The following is a 14,939-nucleotide window of genomic DNA, read 5'->3' as shown; positions in this document are numbered from 1 at the left end:
AGATCTACTTTGGGACATCTGATGTCGAGACAATTTAGCTGTTATGTTTGTAACATTTTTGAGGTACTCATTTGTGTTTGTCACACTAGCAAAGAGAAAATGGGGGGGGGGGGGGGGGGGGGGAGTATGGGAAGAAGAAAAAGTAAAAGAAGTAGCTTCAAAACCTTTTTTAGAAGTAAGGATCCAGTACAATAATTCCACTAAGTGAATTGCTGCAGAGAGTGTTACAATCCAATATTAGTTAACAAACAAGGTCTTGATAACAAGAGGCTGTGAAAATTCAGACAGAACACTGCAAAGTAAACTCACACAAAGGCTGCTTATGTTGGTTCTAATTCTCTTCCCCAAGCCACAGAACACAATTTCTTATGCCTCTTTTAAATCTCTGTGTGAGTAGCAGGAAAGCAATCATGGAATCAATGAATGGCAGGGGTTGGAAGGGAGCTCCAGAGAGCATTGACTATTATTTTTTTAACTCATTAAAAAGGTCCCTAACAGCATCTCTGCTGACATCTGCCATGCATTCCTGGACAGAAAGACAAGTGTCACTGGAAGGTAATTGCATATAAATTGCCAGAGCATCTAATTATTGAACCTCTTTTATGTTAATAACCACATTTAATCAGTAAGGCTGCTCTGGAGAGGAGAATTCATTGCTCTCTACAACTCCCTAAAAGAATGTTGGAGTGAGGTCAGGGTTGATCTTTTCTCCCCAGTGTGAAGTGCTAGAATGAGAGAAAACATCCTGAAATTGTGCCAGGGGAGGTTTATGTTGGAGATTACCAAAAAAATCCTTTCCTGGGAGAGTAGTCAGGCATTGGAATGGGCTGCCCAGGGAGGTGCTGGAGTCGCCATCCCTGGAGGTGTTTAAGAAACACGTGGACATGGCACTTTGTGACATGGTTTAATGGCTGTGGTGGTGTTGGGTTGGTAGTTCAACGCTATGGTCTTGAGGTCTTTTCCAACCTATTCTATGACTCTATGGAAGGCTTCAGTTTAGATGCAGGCTGGGGAGTTGCTTTCTACACTCCAACCACTACAGTTTGTGGAATTTGCAAATTCAGAGATCAGCCACACCAGTAGTTGCTGGAAGCTGTTTCCCCTTACTAGCACACTTCAGTCTCAAACTGGGTCATTTGGCATCTGCCCTGCATGTTGACTTCAAGTCAAAGTTTTGGGGATTTTGGGCTCTTTTTTTTGTTTGGTTGTTTGGTTTGCTTCCCTTAAAGAAACAATCCCTAACTAGTAGGACCTCTTCTACATCCACAAGAACATATTTAGAGAAATCTCATAAACATTCAGGCTGGAAAAGACCCTCAGGATCACCAAGTCCAACTGATAACCCTACTCTTTAGGTGCACCCTAAACCATATCCTCAAGCACCATATCCAAACAACTTCTAAATACATCCAGGGCTGGTGTCTCAATCACCTCCCTGGGCAGCCCATTCCAGTGCCTGATCACTTCTATTGTGGAAAAAACAAAACAAAACAAACCCAAAAAAATAAAACTCTGCAAACCCTGAGTGCCATCTTTCTCATCAGAACAGACAGATCAGAAGCTGTATGATGACATACAGTGCCAAGAAACTGGTTTGGACAGCAGATTTGCACTGAGTTTGAACCCAGTATTAACTTCTCCTGCCCTACACTGTCCCTCTGATGTAATTTACATCTCTGCATGTATCCAGAGTCGAAATAAAACCTAAACCCAAATAACTTCACTTAGTTCCTTTGCCCTAGGGTCTGCAGTTGCTTTTCCTCAACATTTCTTCTCTAAACATCTATGCCATTCTGAGAATAAGAACAACCAGTGACAGAGAAGTTACCACAACACTGTTTGTGTTGTTTCTCTTGAACTCAAGTCAAGACACACTTATGAACAAAAATACATGGTTCTTTTGGTTGGTTGTTTTTTTGCTATTAACTTCTTCTTATGAAAAATGTCTCACTCCCACTGCTGTTCCTTACCATCAGTCTTTGAAACACTGAGTATTTTGCTGCTTCCTCTACCATGAGAGCTCTCAAACCTGACACTTTGAGCTTCTTCCCTTTGTGTTTCAACACATGGAACTGCAAATCCTGTACCCAGTCACAGAATCATAGAGTGGGTTTGGACAGGATCTTTCAAAATCACCTAGCTCCAATCCTGCTGCCAGGGACAGGGACCTCTTCCATTAGGTCAGGTTACTCAAGGCTTCAAGTAGTAGTTTGAGCAGTGCAGTGTGAAAGCAGGACAACTATGTAAATGTCTATAAGTCCTGGACCTATCATTGGCAGCTTAGGACTATGCTATTGTTCATATGTCAGAGAAGATGTTTAGACATTATGCACTTCTACAGGGAAAATATATGTTCCTGTAACTTAACGTTATAGGAACCATGAAGAAAAGATCAGCTGTATTTCACATCTAGGTGGAGGTGTAAAAAAACTAGAAGAGAAAGAGTGGACAAGCTTTAGCCAAGGGCTTTCAGCTTCTGTTCCATTCTGTTCACTGCAATAAACATTGAGCAAAAGAATTCAGAACATCTAGAGAGGGTAAAGAGGTAGCTTAATGGCATGTCGTAAACACTGACTGCCTGAGAAGAAGCTGAGACAGGATGAGCAGTCTCAAAGGACATCAAACAGATTTTCAGGAACAGAAACAGACCTCAGTGCTGCCTCAGACACTGGAAAGTGAAGAGCAATGCCACGTTTAATTAAAAGCTAATTGGAGAATCATGCTGGTAACCACAAATATTTTGCTAATTTTATAGGATAGAAAGAAATGGACCTCTCAGACTAAGACCATGGCATTAGGCTGAGGGAGCTGGGGTTGTTTAGCCTAGAGAATAGGAGGCTCAGGGGTGACTTCATTGCTATCTACAACTACCTGAAGGGAGACTGAAGCCAGGTGGGGGTTGGTCTCTTCTGCCAGGCAACCAGCAATAGAACAAGGGGACACAGTCTCAAGTTGTGCCAGGGGAAGTATAGGCTGGATGTTAGGAGGAAGTTGTTGGCAGAGAGAGTGATTGGCATTGGAATGGGCTGCCCAGGGAGGTGGTGGACTCACCATCCCTGAAGGTGTTCAAGCAAAGCCTGGCTGAGGCACTTAGTGCCATGGTCTAGTTGACTGGCTAGGGCTGGGTGCTAGGTTGGCCTGGATGATCTTGGAGGTCTCTTCCAACCTGCTTGATTCTATGATATAGGAACAGAAGTTTGCTGATAAAACCCAGCACCCAACGCTGTACTGCAAAGTAACCACTCTTAAAAGGGGCAAGCAGAGAAGCTCAGTGAAACCACAAATTATTCATCAATGCCTCCCTTGTACAAGGATGGAAATATAATTACACTCCTTGCTATGCTTTTGTAGAGAGCTTATTTGTCTTCTCAATTTATGACAAAGGTCTTCCCAGTTTCAGATAAAGTATAAGGCATCAAAATAAGAACCTAAAACCGCCGTGTAACTGTAAGACCTCACCTCTGGGAGAGGAATAAGTAAGAACTTCTGACTAGTGAAGGTCATGCTTGATCTCTTGTGAGCCTCCTGGGGAAATATTTTCAAACACAAATTCAGAAAACTATCAAACTGCAAGGGGGAGGTATTTCTCCAGAAGGGGCTTAATTATGTAGCAGCTTTGAAACCCAAGACCACCTTTATGCAATTCTATTTCCTCGTTTGAAATCTTTCAATAGACAGGTTGCCATAAATTTTTGTTCCTTGGTTGCCCTGCAACAGTATCTGTTTTTTTATCTCCCATTTCTTACATCTTTGTTCTTCTCTAGGTGAGAGGTCCCCTACTGCTCCACTGGACACTAAAAGTACTGCACAGATACAGGCTAGGTGGCAAATGACTGGAGAGCAGCCCTGAGGAAGAGGACCTCGGGGTCTGGGTTGATGAAAAGCTCAACATGAGCCTGCAGTGTGCATGTTCAGCCCAGACAGCCAACTGTGTGCTGGGCTGCATCAAGAGCAGTGTGGCCAGCAGGGCAAGAGAGGGGATTCTCTCCCTTTGCTCTTCTCTCACCAGACCTCACCTGGAGTACTGTGTGCAGTTCTGGAGCTCCCAGCACAAGAACAATAAGAAACTGTAATCTGCTGCAATATTAGACTTCTTCCATTGTGCATTTTCTATCCCCACCCCCATTCTCCTCTATTTTCCATTGGAATTTCCCTTTCCACAGCTTCTGACTCTTGACCCTTTTCCAGAATCAGGCTGCTGAGAGCACTCATAATATTTGCTTATCTGTAACTGTCATGGGGAAAAACTGGCCCTGCCCTAGTCTTCTTCAAACCTACCCATGAGACCAAAGACTTCACTTCAGCTTTGTCAAGGGCCAGAAATCCCCACCTCAGCATCTTCATAGGAGTCTTCAGCCCTACCTTCTGGACAAGACGTCAATGCACAGCACAGCCTTGTCTCCAGCCCTGCTCTTGGATGCAGATCCACTTCTCACAAGTTTGCACAGAAAGAGAAAGCAAGCAGCTGTGAAGAACGACCTCTCCTTTCTAACAACAAAGTTTGCATCTCTTCTGTTGCACAAAGCAGTGCGAAAACCTGGGGACCATTTCTGAAAGTGACAATGGAGGACACATACACTACACCTGAGTTTTGATGATAAAGAGGAGCATTTCAATCTCCAGCAGCAGCAGCAGCAAAGAAATAAAGCTCCTAGTGCATTCTGGAGTATTGTAGAACAATGCCTGTCGTGTCTTCCTTAAAGCCCAAATCACCATGTCACTACGGGCAGTTGGGTTAGGACTTTCAGAAGAATAACAATGTTGAAAGCCTTATCTGAGTTTTGGAACCTCATCTGAGTTTGAGTGCCCAAACCAACTTCATGAGGTTCAACAAGACCAAGTACAAGGTCCTGCATCTGGGGCAGGGCAATCTCAAGCACCAATATAGGCTGGGCAGTGACTGGATTGAGAGCAACTCTGAAGAAAAAGACTTAGGGATGCCAGTGTGCACTTGCAGCCCAGAGTGCAAATCAAGAGAAGCATGGCCACCAGGTTGAAGGAGGTGCTTGTCCCCTTCTACTTCACCCTGGTGAGATCCCACCTAGAGTACTCCATCCAGTTCTGGAGTCCCTATTACAGGAAAGATATGGATGTGCTGGAGTGTGTCCAGAGAAGGGCCACGAGGATGATCAGAGGGTTGGAGGTCCTCTCCTAGGAGGATAGACTGGGAGAATTGTGGCTGTTCTGGATGAAGAAGAGAAGGCTCCAAGGAAACCTTATTGTGGCCTTTCAGTATCTGAAGGGGGCCTACAGGAAAGCTGGTGAGGGACTTTTTTTGGATGTCAGGTAAGCATAGGACTAGGGGAATGGAGAAAAACTAGAAGTGGGTCCCTTCCCTGACAATTCTAAGATTCTCTGCTGCTTCTGACAGCAGGAGAGTAATGAAAAAGTTCATTCCTACATTGGCAAAATGCAATAAAACACAACCAGCATACTCTCAAATTATTGGTAATTGTAGAATCATTTCAGCAGCTGTGTCATTTAATCCCACACACCCCCATCTGACACTTTATTCTTACATGTTTTGAAGAGTGTTGCTAACGGTGACTGATGCAAGATGTTAAAATGCTCCAATTTTATGTGGTTGTGATCTGTAATAAGAAAAAAATGAGCAGCTAAAAGTGAGCATTACTTTGGAGTAACTAAACCACTTCATCATAGCAACAAGTGACTCCAAATATTTCCCTCCAGGGAAATTACTGTTATTGTTAATTGTTATTACAAAATGCTGTTATTTTTCCTGTTTACCTGCTTGGCTTTACTCTTAGCTTCAGGTTTGGCATCTCTTGGATGTTTCTGCACCTTACTTTCTGAATCTTATGTTTAAATGAGGCCTGAGACCATTCCACTGCTAGCTTAGTGCAAATATACTTAGTGCTCAGATGTATGATAAAACCTGGCAGGGAGTCACCAGCAGTGCTTATGTCAAAAATCAACTCAGGCAACTGTTGAAGCACAATAGAATTTCATAAAAGCCAACAGGATCCAGAGTCCTTTGAATCACAGTTACTGCTGCCATCTGAGGCTTGATTATAACATTGTCCTGTGCTTCACTTACATTGCTCAAAAAAAAAGAGTAGAACATCTTTCTCTCCAGTATCTTGCTGAGTAGAAGCACTGTAACTGTTTCTTTTAGAGTACAAAGCCAAGGTACAGGATAACACCTCCAGGGCATAAACCTCTGAAGGGGAAACCCATTAAGATTAGACAAAAGCCTGGAAGGGCAGCATGAAGTAGACTTTATTATATTTTTAGCCAGAAAGCAAGGAATTAGAGTTAAGACAGCAGGGTTGTTCCCAATTCAGCTAGAAGAGCATTATCAGCTCTCACAACCTCAATTCTGAAGTACTGTCTGAGACATTGCACCTCTATAACTGAACAATTACCAAAGGGATTCATTTGCAACTCAAAAATGGTCTCATTAATCTGCAACTCAAAAACGAGCTCATTGTCTCTGCATTGTTCAGAATGCTTTACATAACATTATTAAAGGAAATAAGAGTCTTTTAGTGCTTAATATTAGTAACCTACTTTAAAATAATTTAACCTTTTATTATGAGCTAATTCTGTCTTACTGAAGTTGATTTTTATCCATGGAGCAATGGGTTACTAGGCTTAGTCGTCATTCCTGTGCTAAAGCAAGTGGTAGCATTGATCTACAGAGCCTTCAGGGACAACACTTTTCCCTCTCATCTGCCCTCAGATGTTTTACCAGTGAAGTTCTGATTATAACAATCAAGGAGAAGCTGATATGCAGCCGAATTCCATTCCAGTCAATGTACATCTTCTGGGCTACCAACAAGCACAGTGTGTGGAGCAGAGCAACACTGGTATTGAATATAGAATCATAGAATTGCTTGGGTAGAAAAGAGCTCCAAAATCATTGACTCCAACTATCAACCCATCACCACCAAAGTCACTAAAATGTGTCCCAAAGTGCCATGTCCACAAGTTTCTTGATGTGATGGTTTGGGTGTTCCCTGCCCCTCCCCACTTTAGAAATCACCCAGACTAGACTCAGCCAGCTCTGGAAATATTTACAGGTGGCACAACATACAAGCAGATATTTACAGTATATACAGATATATACTGAAATATACAATGTAAAAGGTAATACAGAAACACAACTCCCCTCCCAGAAACCTGAGTTCCCATGAGGGGCTCTCAATCTCCCCTACCCCTCTCAACCTTACTCCAGTCCCAAGGAAGAATGGAGGTTCAGCCAGGATTAGGAAGCAAAGTGGATTAGTCCATAATGGAGGATGAGGTTAGAGAGATGCAGCTCAGCCAGCAGCCCCAGTGAGAGTGGTGCCCAGTGTCTTATCCACCTTTTGCTTTAATTCTTATACGTCTCAGCAAGCCTATGAGTGAAGTAGACATCAGCATTGTTTTCCTTTCACAGCCTGTAATCTAGTTCTTCTCACCAAAACATTCTAGCCTGCTTCAAACTAGCACACTTGAACACCTCCAGTGATGGTGACACCACCAGCTCCCTGAGCAGCCTTTTCAAATGTCCAATACCTCTTTCAGGAAAGATATTTTTGCTATTACCCAACCTAAACCTCCCCTGGTGCATTTTCAGGCCATTTCCTCCTGTCCTATCACCTGATAGTTTAGCTGGAACACATAGTTGCAGTTGGCACACATTTATCCACAACACCAGGATGTATTCTTCACTCAAAATTGAAAATAAAAGATCAAGACTTAAATGCAGCTCAGGAAACAGAGATGCTGTTAATCAGGAGGCCTTGACCAACCTAGTGGTCTAGCAGAAGGAATTACAGCCCATGGCAGGGGGTTGGAGCCAGGTGATCTTCAAGGTCCCTCCCAACCCAAACCATTCTATGATTCCATGAATCTATGAAGAGGGAAAGAATAATATATGTCAGCCAGCCTTTTCAACTCTCCTTCTCTGGGGCCACCTTTTACATTAGGCAATGACATCTGCTCGCCAACACAAAATGAGAGGCCACACACAAGTATCATGGATTTTTATCCCCTAGATGCCAAGGAAAGTCTGCAGTCTTCACTTGAAAGGCTCTATCTTCTTAGAATCGTAGAATCAATCAGGTTGGAAGAGATCTCCAAGATCATCCAGGCCAACCTAGCACCCAGCCCTAGCCAGTCAACTAGACCATGACACTATGTGCCTCAGCCAGGCTTTTCTTGAACACCTCCTGGGATAGTGCCTCCACCACCTCCCTGGGCAGCCCATTCCAATGGGAAATCACTCTCTGTGTGAAGAACTTCCTCCTAACATCCAGCCTATACCTACCCCAGCACAACTTGAGACTGTGTCCCCTTGTTCTATTGCTGGTTGCCTGGGAGAAGATGTGAAAGTGGTTGTTCAATAGGTGTGGGATGCTACAGGCAAATATGTGATGATCCTAAAAAAACCTGAAAGGGTTGTGAATGCCTCCTTACAGGCACTTGATGTTTTTGTGAGAAGTCTTTCTATAGAGATGAGCACTCAGGAAATGACAGGAGTCAATCAAAGCCAATGCAGTTTAGTTTGAAACCCTGCATGAGAACGTGTTATAAAGATGAAACCTAAATCAATGCTCCCTGGCAAGCACACCAAAGCCAGTGCCAAGTATTTACAGAAGTACAGTTTTGCAGGATTGATCCCTCCTGAGTGCTTGCCACACCACAACCAGCTTTAATCAGACCACTTAATGCACAAAAAGTCTCTAAAACAAGTTGCATTTGTGGGTGTTTTGGTTTCCTCTTTCCTTCTACCATTTCCCTTTTCCTTCTGAATCCAAGTCCCTGCTGCTTTTGTGACATGTCAGAGCTTTGGTAGCAAGCTGTTGCTGTCACATTACCACCTTGGTTTTCAGCCACAGTAAACATACAGGAGGCAACACGTTAAAGCTTCAAATTTACAGCTCTAAGAAATTATGGTTTAAGTTGCTATTCATCAACATAATTGGATGATAATAACATGTTGTACAGTGCTGGCATTCATTTCAGACACACAAGCTATACATTTATTAAGTGTAATTCATTCCCCCGAAGTTATAATGAGGGCTGCTTAATTCCAGCTTTAATCAAATGTCAAAGGGGCCAGAAGCCTTAGCAGAGGCTGTTTTTCACAGGTGGCATTTTGTGAAGAAGAAGTCAAGCAGAGCTTTTTTAGTGTTAAGTGTGATTATACTTGGCTTTATCTCTGCCTACATGCATTCTCTTCCCAATCTGCATTTACTTTTCTAGAAGCTCATAGCTCAAGACAAACAGAACTGAGTGTTACAGTCTGACTGTCTCCTTGTATGACCACCTGTAGGGGATATTTGATATCAATTCTAAAACAGGTTGTGGGGGGGAAAAGGGCATCTTTCAAACATGCTTTTGAGGTATTTTTGAGCTACATATTATATGAGATCTCTCAAACTCTTTTTTCTTTCTTTGAGATATTTTTGAGATTCATAGTATGTGAGCTTTCTCAGTTGCATCCCAGCAAGCTGAGACCTGCTCTTGAACTATTATGCTAAGTGCTGGGATCATTTGAAGTAGTTGTTCTTTTGTCAGAAAGTTCTGCTATTGGCACAAGATTAGAACACAGAGAGGAGCAAACAATGGCTCATAATATTTGCTAATCTCTTAACTGTCATCCACCATCACTGTCAGGCACAATCTGAATGCAAACTGGTACACAGACACTTTCTTCACGAGAAATGAAATTGCTTGATCACAGAATTACAGCATCTTATCCCCGGAAAGAATTCACACACAGTATCACAGTATCATCAAGGTTGGAAGAGACCTCACAGATCATCAAGTCTATCCCTTTACCACAGAGCTCAAGGCTAGACCATGGCACCAAGTGCCACGTCCAATCCTGCCTTGAACAGCCCCAGGGACGGCGACTCCACCACCTCCCCGGGCAGCCCATTCCAGTGTCCAATGACTCTCTCAGTGAAGAACTTTCTCCTCACCTCCAGCCTAAATTTCCCCTGACATAGCTTGAGGCTGTGTCCTCTCGTTCTGGTGCTGGCCACCTGAGAGAAGAGAGCAACCTCCTCCTGGCCACAACCACCCTTCAGGTAGTTGTAGACAGCAATAAGGTCACCCCTGAGCCTCCTCTTCTCCAGGCTAAACAATCCCAGCTCCCTCAGCCTCTCCTTGTAGGACTGTGTTCAAGGCCTCTCACCAGCCTTGTTGCCCCTCTCTGGACACGCTCAAGCATCTCAATGTCCTTCCTAAACTGGGGGACCCAGAACTGAACACAGTACTCAAGGTGAGGTCTAACCAGTGCAGAGTACAGGGGCAGAATGACCTCCCTGCTCCTGCTGACCACACCATTTCTGATGCATTTCTGAATTGTTCTGATCTCTCTTTTCCCTGGCACATGCTATGAAGAGAAAATGGTACCAGGTATCACAGGGTAGGGGTTCAAAGGGACCTCTGAAGATCAGCAAGTCCAATCCCTCCTGCCAGGGCAGGGTCACCTAGACAAGGTCTCATAGGAACACATCCATGTGGTTTCGGAGTGGGAGACTATGCAACCTCTCTGGGCAGTCTGCTGCAGTATAGAATCGTAGAATGAACCAGGTTGGAAGAGATCTTCAAGATCATCCAGGCCAACCTAGCACCCAGCCCTATTCAGCCAACTAGACCATGGCACTAAGTGCCTCATTCAGTCTTTCCTTGAACACCTCCATGGATGGTGCCTCCACCACCTCCCTGGGCAGCCCATTCCAATGCCAATCACTCTCTCTGGCAATAACTTCCTCCTAACATCCAGCCTATACTTCCCCCAGCACAACTTGAGACTCTGTCCCCTTGTTCTGTTGATGGTTGCCTGGGAGAAGAGACCACCCCCCACCTGGCTACAACCTCCCTTCAGGTAGTGGTAGGTGGCAACACCCTCAAATTAAAGAAGTTCCTCATCATGCTTAAATGGAACTTCTTATGTTCAGGTTTGTGTCCATTATTCCTTGTCCTGTCACTGGGCACCACTGTAAAAAGACTGGCCCCATCCTCCTGACACCCATTCTTTAAGTATTGATCAGCATTGATAAGATCTCCCCCTTAGCCTTCTCTATTCCAAAGTAATAAGTCCCAACTCTCTCAGTCTATCTCATAAGAGACACAGCAATGGGCGCCAAGAAATGCCAAAAATATAGCAACCTTTTGATTCCCTGCTTTGGAGAACAAGTTTTGTATCATTGTGGTAGTAAACCTAAGGCACCCAGATGACATCCAGATAATTTTCACAAGAAATTGGTCTTCTACTATCGATTGCTCTCACAAAGTTGGAAACATCTCTTTTTGCCTGAACAAGTTTCCAATACTGTCTTATCGCTATCAGTTTCTCATGTAGCATGATCAGCCACTAAAATGGTTCCTTAGAAGCAGCAATATATGTTAAAATAATGAGCATCCCAGAGGTGAGCATATCTACTCCTTTAAAGCACAGTAAACATCTAAAGCATCCCTCAAAGAGCTCTTTTACATCACTCAGCCCTAAGAAGCTCTCATTTTTGCTCTAAGAAGACTACAACCTCTCTGCAACCAAAAGGATGTTTACACTGCAGGACACTCATTTAAGGCATTAAGTCAGCTTTTGAAAGAAGCACCCAAACACTGTGCAAGAACTTCATTAAAATCCTTTGGTTCTGCCCTTGTTTTCTCTGTGTCTTTCCAAGCCAGTGCCTGTGCAGAAAAATCACCAAGCAGTTGCAACATATGCTTCCTTGAAATAAGTCCTCCTACAATCAACTATTCTTGTCTTCAGAAGCCTCCCTATCCCCCTACTACTTAACTACAGAGTCGACCCTGACAGGAGAACTTCAAATACACTCAATGAATCTAGAGAAAGCCCAAGTAAGTGTCAATTTCTCATATCTCTGCTGCTAACCCAGTAAAATCTCCTTATAACAGAACCATCAGCTTCTTACCTCTGCATGTCAAGGCCAGGTTGGATGAGGCTTTGAGCAGCCTGGACCACTGGAAGGTGCCCCTGTCCATGGCAGAGAGTTTGAAACTAGACGACCTTCCAATCCAAACCATTCTATGAATCTCTATGTCTGGGAACAGAGCACTTCACTCACTGCCCTTCTAGTGTTTACACAAATGAATCTGAGCAACCATTTCAAACCAGAATGAAGTCATACAGACAAAAAGGCACACAAAGCACTCCATTTTATGGACTCTCCTTGCTGAGTGATAAATCATAACTCTGCTGGGCATTGAAAATTACAGCTTTGTCCTTTCCCAACAACTTGGTACTCTGTAGGTGTAGGATACTACTCTCTTTCAATCAATCTCACTTTCTACCTAGGTGAAGTCATAAAGATTGTTCCCAAGGGGTATTTGGGTTTGTTGCTGTTTTTTCTGACACGATGAGTGGCTTGTGTACCTAACAGCTTGTGTGCCATTTCCAAAAGAGTTTACACTTGACATAGTTTAAAAGGAGATTAGCTCTACCTGGACTGCCCTCCTAGGTCATTTTCCTTAGATCATGGTGAGGACAACAGATCTTCCACTGGAAACTATACACAGCATGTCTAGCACGGGATATTACAGTATCACACACAGTATCACAGTATCACCAAGGTTGGGAGAGACCTCATAGATCATCAAGTCCAACCCTTTACCACAGAGCTCTAGGCTAGACCATGGCACCAAGTGCCACCTCCAATCCTGCCTTGAACTGCCCCAGGGGCGGTGACTCCACCACCTCCCCGGGCAGCCCATTCCAGTGTCCAATGACTCTCTCAGTGAAGAACTTTCTCCTCACCTCAAGCCTAAATTTCCCCTGGTGCAGCCTGAGGCTGTGTCCTCTTGTTCTGGTGCTGGCCACCTGAGAGAAGAGAGCAACCTCCTCCTGGCCACAACCACCCCTCAGGTAGTTGTAGACAGCAATGAGGTCTCCCCTGAGCCTCCTCTTCTCCAGGCTAACCAATCCCAGCTCCCTCAGCCTCTCCTTGTAGGGCTTGTGCTCAAGACCTCTCACCAGCCTTGTTGCCCTTCTCTGGACATGCTCAAGCATCTTGATCTGGTAATAAACCTGGAGATTAAAAGTATTCTTTCACATATCTGCTGCAAAAAGTGTTGAAATTTACTATCAAGATTCTTGAAATAAGTAGAAGGATTTATCAAGGGTGTAGTACATCGTTATGCAAACACTTCACATCAAGCACCCCTCATTTATTTTTAACCTGTTAGAATTTCTCTCCTACTTGATTAAAGTCAGACTGTTACATAAATGCACAGTGCTGCATAAATAATTGCTTCATGCTAGTATTTATAAGTCAAGTCATTGTGATCCTGGGGATGCAGGACTATAAGATCCATGTTTGAGAATATACTGTGTCTTGGGAAGAACCGATGCAAAGGCTGATGGCATATCATGCCCCTTTTGCAAGCAGGTTAGTTGCACATAGACACAGCAATCCCAGCACCAGTTGAACAGATCCAAGGAACAAGTATGAGAAGTGGCCACCTGCTAACTATGTGTGGCATGTTCATAACTAAGCACCACAGTTATGAAAAGCCCAAACCATCATTTAAAGATTGAAGCACTCCTTGTACAAACAGCAAGAGGCAAACTGATAATCTTGGAGAACGTGTGCTTTTTCACCAAAAAATATGTGACAACTCTTGTGCAGCACTTAACCATCATGAGATTCAAGGAGTGAAATGGTCTAGTGGCAGGGAGCTTGGAACTAGATGATCTTTAAGGTCCTTTCCAATCCAAACCATCCTAAGAATCTAAGTGATTCTTTAATAACTGAGCAATGTTTCATCACTCACCCAGTCCACGTAATCTCCTTGAGGACTCTTCCCATTTCATGTGCTCCTGATTCCTCTGAAAACTGGTTGTACAGTCTGCAACACCCCCACAATTTCTTCCTTATGGACATTAGATTCATTCATTCATTCTTTCTTTCTTTCTTTCTTTCTTTCTTTCTTTCTTTCTTTCTTTCTTTCTTTCTTTCTTTCTTTCTCTTTCTTTTCTTTCTTTATTTCTCTTTCTTCCTCTTTCTTTCTTTTCTTTATTTCTCCCTCTCTTTCTTTCTCTCTCTCTTTCTCTTTCTTTTCTTTCTTTATTTCTCTCTTTCTTTCTCTCTCTCTTTCTTTCTTTCTTTTCTTTCTTTATTTCTCTCTCTTTCTCTCTCTCTTTCTCTTTCTTTCTTTTCTTTCTTTATTTCTCTCTTTCTTTCTCTCTCTCTTTCTCTTTCTTTTCTTTCTTTATTTTTCTCTTTCTTTTTCTCTTTCTTTCTCTCTTTCTTTCTCTCTTTCTTTCTCTCTTTCTCTCTTTCTTTCTCTCTTTCTTTCTCTCTTTCTTTCTCTCTTTCTTTCTTTCTTTCTTTCTCTCTTTCTTTCTCTCTTTCTTTCTCTCTTTCTTTCTCTCTTTCTTTCTCTCTTTCTTTCTCTCTTTCTTTCTCTCTTTCTTTCTCTCTTTCTTTCTTTCTTTCTTTCTTTCTTTCTTTCTTTCTTTCTTTCTTTCTTTCTTTCTTTCTTTCTTTCTTTCTTTCTTTCTTTCTTTCTTTCTTTCTTTCTTTCTTTCTCTCTCTCTCTCTCTCTCTCTCTCTCTCTCTCTCTTTCTTTCTTATTTTGGTTTAAATTTCATTCTGGTAATCCTATAGTTTGTAAATCTGCCAAACCCTGCTGGCTCTCAGTATTCTGTGTTTGGGTTAGGTATGGTTCTAAAAGCAGCATTAAAACTTTCCCCAGCTACTTCTGTGCGTCAGGGTCTCCTATAGTCCCTTATATGTTTCATGAGGCAGAGAAAACAAAACAAAGCAAAGCAAAGCAAACTCAGAAAATCTTTAAGGCTCTAATCTACACCAAGAATTAATTCCAGACTGAAGGCTGACAGAACAATGATTCAGGGGAGCAACCACTAGGGAAACTTGGTTTGGTTGCTGGTTGGGTTGGGGTTTTTTTCTGTTGTTTGTTTGTTTTTTAATAAAGTTGCTGAAGTACTCGAA

This window comes from Pogoniulus pusillus, chromosome 5, assembly GCF_015220805.1.
Source record: "Pogoniulus pusillus isolate bPogPus1 chromosome 5, bPogPus1.pri, whole genome shotgun sequence".
In the NCBI taxonomy this organism is placed as follows: domain Eukaryota; kingdom Metazoa; phylum Chordata; class Aves; order Piciformes; family Lybiidae; genus Pogoniulus; species Pogoniulus pusillus.
This window is presented reverse-complemented; position numbering follows the sequence as displayed.